The following is a 17,016-nucleotide window of genomic DNA, read 5'->3' on the forward strand; positions in this document are numbered from 1 at the left end:
GTGTTGTTGATGATGAAAAATTGGGAACGTCAAAATGTCCCATTGCTTTGTGCTTAGATAGATGGATGATATTTGAAAGGAAAAAGCACGCAGTTTTCAGAAGGTCAGCGTTGGCTCTCTAATGACCAAGATAAAAGCAAACAACCAATTTTGAACTTTATTATGGAACACATTGCTGATGTAATAAAGGATATGCTCTCCTTTTTGCAGAGTTTGCAGAGCCATTTGGAAATGGAAGAAAATGGTACAATTAACCAGTATTGCGTTGGTCTGCTTTTAGACATGATAGCGACCTTGCACTGGGGGAGAGCAAGCAAGCAAGGATCCAAATTGCAGGAAATCCACTAGGCTTCGCAATTCTTCTCTAAGGGTCAACCATAGAGGAAACACTTCACTGATAGTGCAACTGTGCAAACAGTTATGTGCTAACATGTTGACATTTGCCAGTAAATCTACAGCAATTGTATCATTTCAGGATATAGCACACTTCTTAGCATACACTTGTGAATTAGTCATTCATTTTATCTGTAAAGAATGATTTGCCCGCCAGGTCTGCGTTACCTATCCTTGGTTATGGCATTTCTGAGGAATAAAAGAGGCAGCCTTGCTCATTTTCAAATATTTGCATTTCTCTCCCCTTTCTCCTTGCTGGTGAATCAGTTTGCAGCCATTTCCAAGGGCTGTTTTGTCCAAGCAAGGGCCAATCTACACACTCACTAGAATCAAGTGGTAGATATTTTATTGGGCTGTTCCATCTTGGGCTGCAGCTAGGAGACTGCAGAGTTGTTATAGTTCCTCCAAGAAGAAGATTGCGTGTAGGCAAGAAGCATATCAGGAAGGAGGCTAAGCAGATTGCTTCTCCCTGACAAGTGAGTTTCCCGTGTGAAAGGTTTCTTCTTCGTGGAGAACATTAAAACATGCAATTCCCCTTCCACAGCACCAAGTGGTACGGCCCAGGAAAAGCTTCGCCATTTGAATTTGCCCTACGTTTGCTTTGGACTGCAGCCATGGCGTTTGTTTGTAGAATCTTACTGGCTTCAAGCAGCAAAATGCTACTTCTATATTTTTGATTTCAGCAGGGAAGTGGGATGTATAATTTGTTGTTTTGGATACATTTCTATAGCAACCTTTTGAGGTTTCTTCCAGGTTGTTTTTCCCCCCTGGCTATTTTGTGGGCATGCCTGCTCTAAATGGCCCCGCACAAAAGGCATTTCAAGACAATATCCCATTTTGTGTGCATGTATGCCTTCGAATGCTAATAGCGATAGGTGTGTGCGCATGTGTGTTCAGCTCCCCAGTGTAAATATATACTTTTCTGAAACCTGTTTTGGACCTTTAAAAAGCTAAGAGCAGCTCTTAAGACCTCATGACAAGCAAAACATTTGTTAATCAGAAAAATTACAGCCTATTCATCCTTACTGTTTGATTTATTTCCATACAGGCCTCACTGATTTCCATTGTAAATTGAGCTCATAATAGTAACGTCTATTGATTCTTTTTCAGCCAGACCTTATGAGTGCAACTCTCCTTATCGTCTAGTGATTTATAGGCATAATAAGAAGCTGTTGAATGGGTTGCTAGGCTGGCAGAAATGCTCTGATCACGATTAGTTAGTCTTTATCTGCTAAGAGCTGAGACCCGGCTGAGATAAGCGCAGGGTCCCTAATAATACTAAGTTTTTACTTCAAGCGCGTCGCTGCTTTCTTTCCTGCAATAGCTAAGAAGTGGCTCAACAGCTTTGCTTTTTTTCAGTGTATCTTATTTAGCAAACCCTTGCCCATTCTTTGAAAGTCAAGTTATCTTGTTAATACATTCCAAGTGTTTGAGAGAAACTTGCAGCAATCACATGGACCTGAACTCATACTGCAGCCAGAGAGCCATCGGTTGACTTAGCACACGAAACCTCCATTTTCACTCCCAGCCTCTGTGTACTGTTCTTAACCCTTGGAAGCACAGATTCTGAAAATATTTCTATTATTATATCCACCACTGTCATCCTTTTCTTCACCCTATACTGGTATTGAACAAATGTGTTGGAAATAAACCTCAATGACCTCAGGATGATTGGAGATTATTTGCTTTTTCTTTTTTAAGATTGGGCAATCGGAATGAAACACAATGTTCCAAATGTAACTATATCAGTGTTCTTGCATGCATGTGTAGATTTTATAATATTTCTCACTGCAGCCCACCACACACAGCCTTCAAGATTTCCTTGAACACATCCCCAAGATTTCTTCCTAGGTTCGTCACTCCCAGCTCGGACTCTGTTAATTTATATGCAAAACTGGGATTTGTTGCTCCTTTACATCATTTATTGGCCTTGAATGCAATTTGACATTTTGTTGTCCATCCACCCATCTAGGAAGATCTTTTTCTGAGATTCTTCATATAACGCTTAGGTTTTTGCCATCCTGAACAACATTGTGACATCTGGTACCCCTTATCCCTGGAGCCTGATCATTTATGAATGGGTTAAAAAGCACTGATCCCATTTCAGATCTCGCTTGCTTCTCTTCGTTGTGAAAACTTTCCATTCAGATCCTCTGCTTCCAATTTTTTACTTGTTAGTGATCTGCTTAGCCATGGAATTTGTCAAATCCTTGTTGGCAGTCCCAAGTATATAATTGGGTACCATATCACCTCATCTAGATGTTTGTGGACACTATGGAAGAATTATAAAAGGCTGAAGCCCTGCTGATTTTTCTTCAGCAAAGCTTGTTCTATTATACGCTTAATAATTCTAGATTTAGTCATGCTTTCCACCCAGACAGACACCAGACCAAAAGGCCTATAATTTCCTGGTTCCTCCTTGGATACCTTTTTAAAGCTTGCTGTTGCATCACCTGTCTTTCAAATCCTCTGCTAAGTAGGCCATTTTTAGCCACATTTTTGTTAGACAAGGCACAATTTGACTTTGGCTGTTCCAGAACTCTTGAGGGTGCGCCATGCAGATCCCCAGTTACAGGTGAACTTCTCTGTTTCTGAGCTGTTCACTCCAGAAATGCTGGCAGATCACCGTGTAAAATCCAAAGGCACAATATCTGCTGCCACAGCTGGATCTCGTTTGACAGTGAAGGCATGAAACCCGCAGCTGAAATGGTTTCTGGGAAGGAATGATTATTTGACGATGTCAGCAGAAAGACATGATGGCTGTAACTACCTTCAGAATCAAAGGGGTCGTGCCTCTGAATACCTGCCACTGGGAACAACAGTTTCACCTGTGTCCTGTTTGTGAGCACCCCAAACACATCTGGTTGGCCACTGTGGCAAACACAATGTTGGATTTATAAGCCTTTGGCCTGAATCCAGAAGGCTCTTCATGTATTTTCCCTCATCCTGCATGGAGCTATCCATAAGAGCTTTCCAGTAGCTGCTTCCTGAGAGAGACTCTCCAACACTCAGAAGCCTGTATGACCAGATCCTTCCTCTGATCTCAGCCCCGAGCCATAGAAGAGCTAGCATGAATTCAGTAATCAAAATCAGAAGCATTTATCTACATGCTTATCAATGACTGGCATAACAACCAACCCTGAATGTGCCTCCAAGGGTAAGGTCAGTTGCTCAGGTTCTTAAAAATGTTATGGTATTGAAGAGAGTACAAGCACATTATGAGAGTACAAGCATAAGATTGAAGTATAGAGCCCTGCCTTCAAGACATCATGGCACCCTGACTCAAAGCCCATAAAACAAGTAGTATATATATGGGATGGAGAGGAAGAATCCATCATGACCCTTAGTATTAGGAACATAGGAAGTCCTCTTATATTGAGTCAGAACATTGGTCATGAAGCTGAATGGTGTCTCTACTGTCTCTACTGACTGGTAGTTTCTCTACTGACTTTCCAGGATTTCAGACACTGGTCTCTTCCAGTCCAACCTGGAAATGATGGGTCCCGAAGCTGAAAAACAAGCAGATAGTTTGCCACTAAGCCGCATCCCTTACTCTAGTTGGAATCAAATGTCACCTTGCAGTCAAGCAGAACTTGGGGTTATTATCCCATGAACTTGACTAGTGGTGGGTTCAAAATAGGCAATCGCTCAGTCCATATAACTGATGGCCACTAAATTTTTAGGATTAAGTGCATTTGTGAGTAGCTGTTGGCCTGAACACTTAAGTGGAATGCCTGTGTGCAGAAATAGTATGCTTTGCAGCACAGGGGAAAACAAGAGAGGATTGTTGTTGTTGTTGTTTAGTCATTTAGTCGTGTCCAACTCTTCGTGACCCCATGGACCAGAGCACGCCAGGCACTCCTGTCTTCCACGGCCTCCCGCAGTTTGGTCAAACTCATGCTGGTAGCTTCGAGAACACTGTACAACCATCTCATCCTCTGTCGTCCCCTTCTCCTTGTGTCCTCCATCTTTCCCAACATCAGGGTCTTTTCCAGGGAGTCTTCTCTTCTCATGAGGTGGCCAAAGTATTGGAGTCTCAGCTTCACGATCTGTCCTTCCAGTGAGCACTCAGGGCTGATTTCCTTAAGAATGGATAGGTTTGATCTTCTTGCAGTCCATGGGACTCTCCAGAGTCTCCTCCAGCACCAGAATTCAAAAGCATCGATTCTTCGGCGATCAGCCTTCTTTATGGTCCAGCTCTCACTTCCATACATCACTACTGGGAAAACCATAGCTTTAACTATATGGACCTTTGTTGGCAAGGTGATGTCTCTGCTTTTTAAGATCCTGTCTAGGTTTGTCATTGCCAAGAGAGAATAATCATCATTTATACCATTTGATTGTAAAAATGACAACAACAAAAACCAACCTCAAAGTCAATTTGTCAGTTTCCAATCGGTACCTGGTAGGCTACAGTTGGAGACTAGAAGTCTTCTGCAACAACAAATCTCATCAATCAGGGACCATGCTGGCTGGACCTGATGTTGTGAAGGACCACAACATCTGAAAAATACCAGGTTGGTGAAAGTTTCTGAGTTCTTACAATCCTATACAGTTGTTTTTTTCCTCCTGCCATTGTAATTTATATTACTTGTTTTTATTTAACATACTGTATTTACACATCACCCTTCCTGAGAATAGATTCCAGGGCAGTTTGCAATAATTAAAAGTACAGAGTTAGATGTTAAAAGAATTATATGAATTAAGTTGTACAAATTAGGTAAATGTTGTTGTTTAGTCGTTTAGTCGCGCCCGACTCTTCGTGACCCCCATGGACCAGAGCACGCCAGGCACTCCTGTCTTCCACTGCCTCCTGCAGTTTGGTCAAACTCATGCTGGTAGCTTCGAGAACACTGTCCAACCATCTCGTCCTCTGTCGTCCCCTTCTCCTTGTGCCCACCATCTTTCCCAACACCAGGGTCTTTTCCAGGGAGTTTTCGCTTCTCATGAGGTGGCCAAAGTCTTGGAGTCTCAGGTACAAATTAGGTAAATATTGGGCTGCAAATGCTGGATTACAGTAAATGCATTTTATTTAGTACATTTCCACCCTGCTTTTCTTCCATCCGAGAGGCATGCAACCTCCTGCTCAGGCGCAGGCCAGAAAAAAAAACTAATTTGTTCTATGTGGTTGCAAATGGTAATCTGAATCCCACTTTGCATTTTGTTGGTGGCAGACAGCAGATTGCCCAAAGTAATCTTCCTTTCAGGTGTTCTCCTTTAGCATAGATAAAACAGAGCCCAAATCAGCAACCCCTCTAGTGCAAAATATCAAAGAATACATCAAAAGAAAACTTTGCACTGCCTGATCTTCTTTCCAATGAAGCCGCCATTACGCTCAGATTAGAGGAGGGATTTCCAAACGCCGTGCTGTGTGCGGTCTGCTAATATGCTGCAAGAAGTAAATTATATGATTAAAGGTTCCTCTGGGCCCCAAGTCCTAATAGAGGAGGTGCCCACAGCATCTCTGCATGATTAATTGCTCTGGCCTTGCCTGCTCTCAGTCAGCCTCTGCTGAGGGCAGCTAATTCTGCTGTAACTTTCCTGCAGGTGTGATGGAATCATGTAATTACTCCCTGGCAGAGACATAACAGCATTACCTGTCCTCGGAGGAACAGACTTTGCATGCATCTACACTGTGGGCATGCCTCTCAGACAGAAGCCACACCCACAACAGTGACTCGTGCAGACACAATAAGGATGAGCTGCTGTCCAGGTAGGTACTTCTTGCTGTTACACATTGCTAAAGGGGGTAAAAAGGTAAAGGGACCCCTGACCATTAGGTCCAGTTGTGACTGACTCTGGGGTTGCGGCGCTGATCTCGCTTTATTGGCCGAGGGAGCCGGCGTACAGCTTCCGGGTCATGGGGCCAGCATGACTGAGCCACTTCTGCCGAACCAGAGCAGCGCACGGAAACGCCGTTGACCTTCCCGCCGGAGCAGTACCTATTTATCTACTTGTACTTTGATGTGCTTTTGAACTGCTAGGTTGGCAGGAGCAACAAGAGCTCACCCTGTCGCGGGGATTTGAACCGCCGACCTTCTGATTGGCAAGTCCTAGGCTCTGTGGTTTAACCCACAGCGCCACCCGTGTCCTCTAAAGGGGGTACCAGTCCCATAATTCCAGTGGAAAGCCTCAGAAGCTTTGGGAAATTTGGCCTAGAGAACTGGAACATAAGAACCAGGCAGGAATAATTTCAGGCCTGAGGAATCTCTCAGCAAAGTGGACCTCTCCTAAGTTGGTGGGCTTACCTGTCAGGGGAGGTAGAGACGCTGGCACCACCAGACGCCATTTAAATTTCCCATAATGCCCCAGTGTGATACCAAACTCTCCAACATTTTTCTGATGAAAATAGGGACATCCTATTCAATAATAATAATAATAATAATAATAATAATAATAATAATAATAATAATTTTATTTATATCCTGCCCATCTGACTGGGTTGCCCCAGCCCCTCTGGATAGCTTCCAAAACATAAAAAAATGTAATAAAACATTAATCCTTTAAAAAACACACATCCCTATACAGGTTACATGAGCCAACAGTGTGACGCGGCAGCTAAAAAAGCCAATGCAATTCTGGGCTGCATCAATAGGAGTATAGCATCTAGATCAAGGGAAGTAATAGTGCCACTGTATTCTGCTCTGGTCAGACCTCACCTGGAGTACTGTGTCCAGTTCTGGGCACCACAGTTCAAGAAGGACACTGACAAACTGGAAAGTGTCCAGAGGAGGGCAACCAAAATGGTCAAAGGCCTGGAAACAATGCCTTATGAGGAACGGCTAAGGGAGCTGGGCATGTTTAGCCTGGAGAAGAGGAGGTTAAGGGGTGATATGATAGCCATGTTCAAATATATAAAAGGATGTCACATAGAGGAGGGAGAAAGGTTGTTTTCTGCTGCTCCAGAGAAGCGGACACGGAGCAATGGATCCAAACTACAAGAAAGAAGATTCCACCTAAACATTAGGAAGAACTTCCTGACAGTAACAGCTGTTTGACAGTGGAATTTGCTGCCAAGGAGTGTGGTGGAGTCTCCTTCTTTGGAGGTCTTTAAGCAGAGGCTTGACAACCATATGTCAGGAGTGCTCTGATGGTGTTTCCTGCTTGGCAGGGGGTTGGACTCGATGGCCCTTGTGGTCTCTTCCAACTCTATGATTCTATGATTCTATGATACTTATCTCCTTGACCAGGGGGTCGCATAACTCTATGCCCACCAACAGGTCTACGATGAAAATAGGGATGTCCTAAGGAAGAGTGGGACATTCCAGGATCAAATCAGAAACTGGGACGGCTTCTGTAAATCCAGGGTGGTCCCTGGAAAATAGGGGCAGTTGGAGGGTCTGTGACAGTATCTTACTAAAAGGGAGTGGTTGTCCCTTCGAGAGAAGTGGGATCCTGGCAGTTGCAGAAGGAACTAAGGATTTGATTATATGCTGCAGAAGACACTCTTAGTCCATTCCAAGGGTGGGTTTTTTTTCGTGTTTTTGCTCTCACCTGCCTTTCCTCCGGACGGCTTTTCAAGGACAATAAGTAATGAAAACAACTGATCTCTTACGCTGCTGGGCTGGGGGTGGGAGGCCATCTCATAATACCCAAGACTTCACATTAATATCGCCCTGTTAACTTTTTCTAAGGACCCAAATCTTCCTATAATAAATATCCTTCACGGTGACAGGTAAAGCTCAAGTCACACACTGCCTTTGAAGTTTTTAATGGCCACTCCAGCATCTCGATAAAGCTACTCAGCCTTTTCGTTGGTAGTAATTTTGCAAAGCCCGAAGCGGTGCGAGTCATCTTTACTGTTCAGCTCCCAAGGACGGAGATCTCATAAAACGCTGGGCTTCAAAGAGGCTGCTCCTTTCCTTGCCCCTTTTAAAAAGGAAATTCCTTCTGTGTTCTACACGGAGTCTACACAATTTAACACACGCCTCCCATATTTCGCCCTGCTCTTCGAGCCATTGTAAGTGTCAGCATCTACTCACCCAGCCAGCCACGGTCCTGGCAGTTAAAAGGGTTGCTTTCGCCTTTCTTTCTTTCTTCCTGGCAGGAATCCAACCTTCAACACCCCTCTGAAATGCTTGGGGTAGAATTATCTGCCTTTTACCAAGTTATTTTTTAATTAGTTCAGGGGTGCCATGGCAACTTGGACAGGGATCTATCTGTTCTAGGAATCACAACTCTTTATGACTGTCATCTACAGCCTATTTACTTTATGGGATCCCTGCTTGCCCTGCTCTGAACATATTCATAACTGGAGCAAGGTCAGAGAACGAGAGAGATAGGGGGTTGCTTGCAAACACAGCAAAGTTGCACTGCTTTCGAGCAAAGTTGACATTCTGTCAGGTGAGCTCCTCTGCGTTTAAGGATGCGGCAAGAAGAAAGGCAGAGGCAGTGAGGTCCTTTTGCTGCTCAGGCCAGGGAGGAAGTCTCAAAGAGGAAGTCATTATGAGGTGGGGGTCAAGGATTATCAGCTGACCTGACCTATAGGTGCACCGTGGCTTCCTTGTCTGATGTGAGCAGTCTCCCTCCAGGTTTCCGCACAGGCTGGATAAAGTATCGCCAGTTCAAGACCTTGTCTTCCTCACACATTCCTTGGGTAGTGTCTTCGCCTTCTGAGGTGGAGCCCTGACTGACCCACATTGTTAATTAACTGAAAGAGGCAAAGAGAGGTTTATATCTGCCAAGTGTTGGTTTATGTTTTTCGCTGAGCACCATAATAACTTTTAGAAGACATCTGAAGGCAGCCCTGTTTAGGGACGTTTTTAATGTTTGTTGCTTTATCGTGTTTTTAATATTCTGTTGGGAACTGCCCAGAGTGGCTGGGGAAGCCCAGCCAGATGGGTGGGGTAGAAACAATAAATTATTATTATTATTATTATTATTATTATTATTAGTCGTACCTTGGAAGTTGAACAGAATCCGTTCCGAAGTCCATTGACTTCCAAAACGTTCAGAAAGCAACGTGCGGCTTTTAATCGGGTGCAGGAAGCTTCTGCAGCCAATTGGAAGCTGTGGAAGCCCCATCGGACATTCGGCTTCCAAAAATAGTTTGCAAACTGGAACAGTCACTTCCGGGTTTGCGGCATTCGGGAGCCAAAACATTTGACAACTAAGCAGTGCAATTAAGGGAGGCTGCAGACATGCATGAGAAATGCACACACACCCCGTCATGATTCCAGACTTTCTGTTACCCACACTGCCCAGTGCGCATGTGAAACATCTCATCTCTTAATCATGGCTAAGAAATTGGGAGCAAGAGATTGGGAGTGTGTGCTCCCTGCCTCTTTTCTCGTCTCCTGTGCAACACCTTCCCTACTTGTCCTTGTTAGCCTTAACCATGGCTGAGCACCACATCGCCGGTGTCAGAATATGACCTGTGAGCAATGTGCACTCCGACAGCCCTGATTAAAAGGCCTTTAGGGAGGACAGTACTGAACAGAACTAATCAGCTGCAATGAAGCCGGAGTTAATCATGGCCAAGGGGCTCTGAAAGAAACAGAAGGGGACTAACTAAATTCTTACGGGTTGCTGTCAAGTAACCTTTACTCGGAGTAAGTAGACCCCTCAAAATTAACAGACCTAAGCTAGTCTTGGCGATTAAATTTCAATAAGTCTAACAGAACTCAGGATAGCTCAGTCGGTAGAGCATGAGACTGTTCATCTCAGGGTCATGTGTTTGAGTTCTACGTAGGGCAAAAATTCTTGCATTGCAGGCGGTTGCACTAGATGATCCTTGTGGTTCCTTCCAACTCTATGATTCTACTACACACTGCCCAAGAGAGGTCACTTCGGTATCGCTAACGCAGCAAAAACAATGCAGGAGGCAGCAGTTACGAGTTGTTATTATTACTACTACTATTACTATTAGCTAGGCATGACCAAGGGACGCGGGTGGTGCTGTGGGTTAAAGCCTCAGTGCCTAGGACTTGCCGATCGAAAGGTCGGCGGTTCGAATCCCCACGGTGGGGTGCGCTCCCGTCGCTCGGTCCCAGCGCCTGCCAACCTAGCAGTTCGAAAGCAGCTCAAAGTGCAAGTAGATAAATAGGGACCGCTTACTAGCGGGAAGGTAAATGGCGTTCCGTGTGCTGTGCTGGCTCGCCAGCTGCAGCTTTGTCACGCTGGCCACGTGACCCGGAGGTGTCTGCGGACAGCGCTGGCTCCCGGCCTCTAGAGTGAGATGAGCGCACAACCCTGTCAAGACTGGCCCGTACGGGCAGGGATATCTTTACCTTTTAGGCATGACCAAACTCAGCCCTCCAGATTTTTTGGGATTATAATTCCCATCATCCCTGACCACTGTTCCTATTAGCTAGGGATGACGGGAGTTGTAGTCCCCAAACATCCGGAGGGCCAAGTTTGGCCATGCCTGCTATTAGCGGTTTCTGCAGCCGCAGTAGGTGTTGTGATTCTCCAGTGGTTTGACCCCCACCCCCCTGCCTGGAGGTGCACTCTATTGTCTCATGGGACAGACAGATGCCAACAATTCTCTGAGTAAAAGTCAGTTTAAATGCCATGGGGAGAGGGAATTGGGTTGTATTTAATCACAGCTCGCTTTGGTCTGGACTGTGTCCTTTGCCTTTTTATATCTGGTAGGCCAGTGCTTCCGAAATGTCTGCTAGCTGACACACTGTTTATTTTTGAATTAAAGTGGGGGTTTTACCTTTAGAATGAGCAAGAGTGGAGAATTATCTGAGCTCGCCCCTTGTTCTCCTGTGCAAGTCAAGATGGGAAGAGTGAGTCACGCCAAGACACAAAAGGGAGCCTCCTCTGAAGGGTGAGACACAGACACGTGACAGAATTATCTGCCCCCCAGATGGTGTGACAGGACTGAAGCAAGGGCAGAGCAGTGAATCATGCAGAGATGGGCAGGCAGCTTTCTCCGAGGGGGCGTATTTTGGGCTCGCAGGATCCTTCAGTGGCTTACGGTAAGGTTGCCATATTTCAAAAAGTGAAAATCCCAAAGCAAAAGTTGTTGAGCTCCAAAAATCTCCTATTTTTTCAGGAAAACAACACTTGGACTGCCATACTTCCAGACATTTCTACATTTTCGACGGATGAATCCCAGTTTAATGTATTGTTTAATTAGTGTTTTTATGGAGCAGTCAAGTAATTTCGTTGTCCCCGAAGGGGGCAATGACAATAAAGATATTATTATTATTATTATTATTATTATTATTATAATTATTATTATTATTATTATTATTATTATTATTATTTATGTGCTTCATCTTGTCACACATTTGGAGAATTGTGGCTCTAAGGGTACTGAGCATGCTCACAAAATTTCACCACAGCGAGGGGAACTCATGAGAGCCCTTGGTGTATGAGACATTAAAGCCCAGTTTCAAAGCATATATGGAACAGGTTTGGGGGCTACACAGTTGTCAGGCATTGCCTTAAACCATAAGGGCATGCATAGCCCCTTTCAGCTTAAACGAAATAACATTTGGAATCACTGTGACTAATGTATTTGCAGATGGTACAAGCTGACACCATTTGATAATCAGGTTTCTCTCGTCTTTATGAGGATTTGCTTCTTTGAGGTTACTGAAAAGCCCTTTTATATCGCAGAAATTAGCTGAAACGTCCGGAGGCATGGTATGTACCCTTCAAAATGCTCACATTTCACTTGATTGCTGCTGTTAATATTTCAAAGATGAAGTAAATCTTCTCCCTCCCCAGGGCATTTTAGCATGTGTGAACTTTTTGCAAGGACGAGTGGATCTCAGTTCCATCTTCATAACAGAAAGGCTGGGGGGGGGGGCGCGAAGCATTGATATACCCACCAGAGTGTGGAAAATGATAACCATATGGGGAAAGACTTTTACTTATGTTCAATTTAATATTCTGAAGAGACTGAACTAAATGTGTCATTTCATGTAATGTACACTCTTTAAAAATGCAAATAGCATGCAAGGGTGGGGGGGTTGATAATTATAGGGGTTGAAGCAGGTGGGTGGGAGGAGCTTAACCTCCTCCCTTGATGGACAAAATTTGAGGAGGAAAGGACTAAAGTTCTCCTCTCAGACTTTTACAATCCCCAATAATTAACCCTCCCTCCCCCCTCCCTCCAGAAGCTGCTATTTGCATATTTTTTTAAAAATGCATCCTAAGTGCAAACATGCATATGATGTCTAGTTTGTCTCAGTGCCTGCAGCAAAATACAGCCAAAGGGAAGCACTTTTACAATCCATTGACTTCAAGGAGAGACAGCTAAGCATAGGTTTGGTTCACCTGTTTGCTCCTTTGCAACCACGGCTTTGATATTGGCTGAGGGTTTGGGAGATCCCCCATTGAGAGCCAGTGTGGTGTAGTGGTTAAGAGCGGTAGACTCGTAACCTGGGGAACCGGGTTCGCTTCCCCGCTCCTCCACATGCAGCTGCTGGGTGACCTTGGGCTAGTCACACTTCTTTGAAGTCTCTCAGCCCCACTCACCTCATAGAGTGTTTGTTGTGGGGGAGGAAGGGAAAGGAGAATGTTAGCTGCTTTGAGACTCCTTAGGGTAGTGATAAAGCGGGATATCAAATCCAAACTCTTCATCTTCTTCTTCCCGATCTCCTGAATTCAATGGGATGCCCATGTTTTAACTTTGGCCGAAGTGGATTTATTTATCCTGCAGAGGATCTGCTGTCTTATCTGTTATTCTGGGTGCACTTAAACTACAATCTTTCATGCATTCAGTGGCGTAGCGTGGGTTGTCAGCACCCGGGGCAAGGCAAGTAATTTGCACCCCCTAACCCGTGGATTTGCGCCCCCTAACCTGTGGATTTGCGCCCCCTAACCCTAACCCCCAGATGTTGCGCCCGGTGCGGCCGGCCCCCCCTGCACCCCCCACGCTACGCCACTGCATGCATTTACCAAATCCCAGTGAAGGAAAGAATGCTCAGGATTGCACTGTGAGGAGTAAGAACTTTTGACCAAATGTTGGATAAAGCGAAGGCCACCCACAAAAACAGCAGCAGCCCACGTACTTTTACTATCACTGAATCCTTCAAACATACATGCAGAGCTGATTTGAATTACCTTGTAGTCCTAGAGGATTTATTTTTATTTTTTTGCCAGCTCCGTAAACCCCTCAGCTTGCTGTTTCTGTGAGGTGGGAGCAATTGTGGTGGTTTCTGCGTTCCCTGGTTCATACAAACAGGCTCTGCAGCTGAGAAACCTGCTGGTACAGAATACATTTGAGCCCACCCATAAAACCTTGGCCATCAGGGACTGGGATCAGAAGCAGCGCTTCCTACTGCCTTTGCTCTGCTCTTTATAAGTGAATTGAACACTTTCACTCTGTTTACTCGTGTGGGTCATGGGGAAAGAGCTGCAACTGGGAAAATCTAGGACCTTTCACTCAGACCCTACTTTCTGGGGTGGGGAGAGGGCAATAGTGCTTCTCCTTGCAAGTTTCCCTAATTATCCTGGAGCCCGCAAATCCTCATGCAGCCATGGTACTGCTTATTGGGTCACCCTACTCCTGTGGGTTAAACCACAGAGCCTAGGACTTGCTGATCAGAAGGTCGGCGGTTCGAATCCCCGCGACGGGGTGAGCTCCCGTCGCTCTGTCCCAGCTCCTGCCAACCTAGCAGTTCGAAAGCACCTCAAAGTGCAAGTAGATAAATAGTCCCGTTCTGGCGGGAAGGTAAATGGCGTTTCCGTGCGCTGCTCTGGTTCCCCAGAAGCGGCTTAGTCATGCTGGCCACATGACCCGGAAGCTGTACGCTGGCTCCCTCGGCCAATAAAGCGAGATGAGCGCCGCAACCCCAGAGTCGGCCACAAATGGACCTAATGGTCAGGGGTCCCTTTACCTTTACTCCTGCATAACAACTGGGAATTTAAGGCCAGTGTCTATCTACCCTAATATGCCATTTCCAGAAGTGGTCAGTAGGCTGCCACCAGGAAAGTCCACAGGCAGATAGCAAGGCAGCAACCCTTCTCTGCTGTTTGGCCCTCGGCCGCTGGAGCCTTGCTGCTTCTGAGCCATGGCTAGTAGCATTTGATACATATAATTATACATATAGAGTCTAAGCATTGCTTAATGCCAGGGGCCATTGCAACATCCTACAGCTGCTGATTCCGTAAGTTAGTAGGCTATGCATTGTGTGAAGAAGTACTTTATTTCATGTCACCTCACCTAAATATTGTCATTTCCCACAAACTGGTGAAAATGGCCCCTTCCTGCTTTTGTTTCCAGTAACAGGGATATATAGAGAAGTTTTTCGTGTTTGATGTTGTATTGTGTTTTTAATATTCTGTTCGGAGCCACACAAAGTGACTTGGGGCAAGCCAGTCAGGTGGGCAGCATATAAATAATAAAATTATTATTATTATTATTATTATTATTATTATTACTACTACTACTACTACCTTGCCCCTGCATGTATGGTGTCCTGCAATGCAGAAATCTTGACTAAAGCAACCATGACATATGGCCAACCTCTTGTTTAAAAACCTCCAAGGAAGAAGAGTCCAACACCTTCTGAGGGAGCCCATTCCACGGCCAAACAACTATTACCGTCAGAAAGTTCTTCCTGTTTAGTTGGAATCTCCTTTCTTGTAACTTGAACCCATTGGTTTGGGTCAGGGGTCGGCAAACTGAGGCCCGCGGGCCAGATCAGGCCCAATTGCCTTCAGGATCCAGCCCACGGACTGTCCGTGGATCGGCGTGGGGATTCTGTTTGTTCGTACTGCGCCATTCCCCCCCCCCGCACCATTCCATTCCTCCCCCTCCCTCACACACACCGCGGTGGTGCCTCCTTCCTCCCTCCTCCTGGCTTCTCCCCGCCCTGCCTAGAGGAGGAAGGGGGCTGGGCTGAGCTGAGCGCCATTTTAAGCAGCCCCTCTCTGGTGCCAGTCCTTTCATGTCGCTCATCTTCCCTCCGCCACCCTGGTGCTCCTGTGGGCCAGAGAGCAGACAAGCTCACTCTGCCTACCCACAAGCAGCAGCAGCAGCGGTGGTGGTGGCGGCGGCCGCCCCAGGGAAGGTAAGCACAGTGGCTAGGGCTGGGGAGGACTACTTGCCCCCCTCGCCTCGTCTTCCAGCTCCACCCCCCCCCTCGGTGCCACTTCTCTAGCCCGCCACAAGTTCTGAGGGACAGTGGGTGGGCCCGCGACTAAAAAATTTTTGCCAACCCCTGGTTTGGGTCTTGCCGCCCTGGAGCAGGAGAAAACAAGCTTGCTCCATCTTCCATGTGACAGCCCTTTAGATATTTGAATCGTATCTCCTCCGTTTCCTTTTCCAGGCTGAACACACCCAACTCCCTCAACCATTCCTCATAAGGCTTGGTTTTTCCAGACCCTCAATACCTTCTGCTGGAAACATAAGCTGGGGAATTCATAGGCAGCCTCTTATAGCTTCCATGTGTGCAGGATTCATGACAAAAGCCAAAAATCAAGTATGAATCTTGGCCAGTCTCTCTCTCTCTCTCTGGTCAAGAGATGAAGTTTGTGTTGCTCTAATAACTGTTCCGTTTCCACCAACATTTAGGAGAATCAGATGGTTGTTTTCCTGATGCGTTAAAGCAGCCGAGACTTGGGAGCCGCCCGCTCTTTAGATGATAAAACCTATCTGGAAATGTCCCGCTAGAGCTTTCCAAGAGAATGTATTAAAAACAAGCCAGAGCCCTTTACAGCATTCCTGAAAATGGAAAAATCCTTCATCTCTCTGAGGATCGCATTAAAGCAACTGTTGGAAGGCCTGTTAAATATGAAAGAGCTGGAATCCCGTGACTCCACGCTGCCTCGGTGTATGGGAACCCCCCCGAACATGGTGTAGCCTCTGCGGGTTGAGGAAAACTCAAGCTGTGTGGAATCCATGCCTGAAATGTACGATTTGATCCACCTTTGGCACGGCATTCCTATATGAAACGAACGGAAGACTGACCCACAGTCGTTGTACTGTATGCGTTTGTGGAGTCAAATGAGCAAATGGAGAGGTGGAGTTTAAGACGTCAGGGGGATGACTGCATTCAGTCAACATCCCTCACTCTTGCACCTGTTGCTTATCATCGAGGCGGTTTGCCAATCTGCAGGTGGTGCTCCAGACTGAAAATCTCCAGTATTATTAACAAACTGAGCAGGCATATCTTAGCAGCACTATAAAACATGCAGCCAGGATACTTTCTGGAAATACCTTCTCCCACATGATCTGAAAATTCCTGGGTTAAAGTTGAGATGTCCATTTACTAGAAATATTAAATCCATGGGAACGTAATACTGGACGTATTTCAACAGAATTGTGGAGCTCTACCTCGGGGGCAGTCCAGCCAAGCTAAACTCCCTCTGTTCGGAAGCTGCTAATTTCAGAGATGGCTCTTGACTGGGCCTAGAGCAGAGATGCAGGAAGCAGCCATCTTTCTGAGAACACACAACTCTAACTCCCATCTTCCCTGGCCATTGCTGAAGTTGATGGAATTGTAATTCAGCAGCACTTGGGGAGTCAAAGGTCCCCAATATCTGGTGTCTGCATTACTGGGGTTGATGGAGCTATAGGCCTAAAGAAAATCAAGTCCGGAATAATAAAACATGCAGAAAGGTGGGCTCACAATAATTTTCTATTATTTCTTATGTGTACCCCCAGCAATTTGAAAATTAAAATTAAGACAGGTTTTTAAAAATCAGGAGATCTGTTCT

The 17,016-nt window shown here is 45.6% G+C and overlaps 1 long non-coding RNA gene across 1 annotated transcript; it reads left to right on the forward strand.

Annotated features, from left to right (window-relative positions):
• Positions 1-4,182: 4,182 nt before the first annotated feature.
• On the forward strand, positions 4,183-16,784 carry LOC310675415. Its single transcript, XR_014510127.1, has 4 exons — positions 4,183-5,102; positions 5,369-6,106; positions 11,870-11,991; positions 15,872-16,784. It is a non-coding gene; the product is annotated as an uncharacterized lncRNA (long non-coding RNA).
• The last annotated feature ends 232 nt before the right edge of the window (positions 16,785-17,016 follow it).

This window comes from Podarcis tiliguerta (assembly GCF_965153285.1).
Source record: "Podarcis tiliguerta genome assembly, chromosome: 4".
NCBI classification, from domain to species: domain Eukaryota; kingdom Metazoa; phylum Chordata; class Lepidosauria; order Squamata; family Lacertidae; genus Podarcis; species Podarcis tiliguerta.